Raw genomic sequence first — 2,138 nt, 5'->3', positions numbered from 1 at the left:
CGGGGGGAGTTAGACTTTTCAAATATATTATAACCGATAGACAGACACACAGACCCACAGCAACCGATACTACTTATTAAAGGCAAAATCCAGCACAAATGATTAAAAAATGGGTTCGTGTTAGCATGGTTCGAAAAGTAATTTTTGTGTTTAATTAAGTTATTTGTTGTTATATTTAATAATAATTTATACAATGGGTGTATATAAGTATTAATGTATTAATCAGAATACGGGATTATAGAAATTTCTCAAGATATTATGGCGATTTTTATGTATTGTAAATTTCGTTTGTCGTTTTTAAAAAAAAATATCATGGTTTTTGTTTATTTGTTAATAAAAAATGATTTACAAGAGAAGTATACCTTTGTCTATTCTTCTAGTCTACTATTTTAGTGTTTAATTTTTGTAAATTTACTAGATTAACGGGCTTTTGAGGGGGATTGGTGAGGTTGAGTTGAGAGGGGTGATAAAAACAATGGTCTTAATAATAATCATAATGTACACTTATTGTCTCGAGTATTTACAATAATGAAACTACAAAACACAATAAATTGACCGGGCTTAAATTAAGAGGGGTGGTGGATACCCCCATAGTATTTTTTCTAGTGTGTTGAAGTGTATTCACGCCAAATTTATTACATATAAACATACATATTTTAATATATATAAATTATTAAATAACTTATCTTTTTATACAGCGAGCAAACTTATTAGTATCTAAACTATAATTATACTAATTTAAAGTAATTTAAATAATAAATATATTCAATCTTTTTAATGAGAAAATAATGTAAACTTAGTTACAAATATGCGAGAAATATTTAAGAATAAAATTAACATTGGAATATATTTTCAGACGGAAGTCGAATTGCAATATTTGCGCTTAATAATACATAAACATAAGAAGTAATTTAATGATAATCCCCATCTACACTTATCTCTTAAACAGAAAATTTTATATTAAATTTCTAAAAATCACATCTTTAGAGCATAGTGTGGGAGTGAATGGATAGTTAAGGAAGTAGTATTACATATTAATATTAACACGAAGAAGCGTTTTGCATGTGAATAAGCTACATTTTTATAATTAAATTTAAATTTAGTTATTCTGTCTGAATTTTTAATTTATAAAATTTATGATAATTCAATTTCTCTTAAAATATATATAAAGTTTGATTAATTTTATTGTATATCATTTAGAATTTCACTTCTTCTGTGAATTGTAATTAAAAAAAAACTTAATTTTAAAAGATGAAATTACATAATTTTTCAATTATTTATCAATTTTTATTGCCACTTATTAACCGAGTTCGTTGAAGTATTTACTAAGTCGGGTCAACGATATTTGTTATCGCTTGTAAAATCTAATATTAGACCGACTAATGTTTATATATATAAAAAGTTAAATGTTTATATAAAATGTTGTATTTAGAAAATCAAATGAAAATTCAAATTTAACGAGTCTAGTTAACGAGATTGCACCTGACGAACGTCAAGAAGTGTAAAACCAAAAGTTACCAAGGAGGTTGAGTGGAACAAAAGTGCCAAACCCACTCCTAACACTCTATCCCTGAATGTCACAGGAGAAAAGTGGAGGGAGGGGGATAACAATTTTGGCACCTGGCCCACACTGATTGCCAGGACAACAGATTTCCCGCCATAACAGACATCCGGGAGACTCGAGGTGCCGCTGTAAGTGGGATAACATTTCTGGCAAGGAAGAAAGATTTTTTACCCTCCTTTCGCCCCCCTCTATCGTCTTTTTACCCTGCGGCTGCTTATTTCAAAAGAGTCAAAGTATGCTTTAAGATATAACTATTAAAACTTATTTCTAATTTTCATTCATTTAAAAAGAAAAGAAAAAAAAAAAAAAACGTATTCGTTGATACCATATCGTAAATTATAGTAGGGCCTACTATTTTAGAGTTGTTAGTGAATACACCTTTGTAAAACGAAGGTTAAAAGGACGAAGCAAACTGATAGCGATGAAAGATTGAAGCAATTTATTATACTGAAAAACTTTTTTTAATCCACACTTGTTGAAAAATTGAAGGCTACGTTCACCAAATATAGTTTTTACAGTTTATTTATCGAAACAACTTTTTTTTTAAATATATATAGGCCTATATTCAGGAGTA

This window comes from Centruroides sculpturatus, unplaced genomic scaffold, assembly GCF_000671375.1.
Source record: "Centruroides sculpturatus isolate CEXI.00-Female unplaced genomic scaffold, Cexi_2.0 scaffold139, whole genome shotgun sequence".
Lineage (NCBI taxonomy): Eukaryota > Metazoa > Arthropoda > Arachnida > Scorpiones > Buthidae > Centruroides > Centruroides sculpturatus.
The sequence above is the reverse complement of the archived record's forward strand: the minus strand, read 5'-3'. Positions refer to the sequence as shown.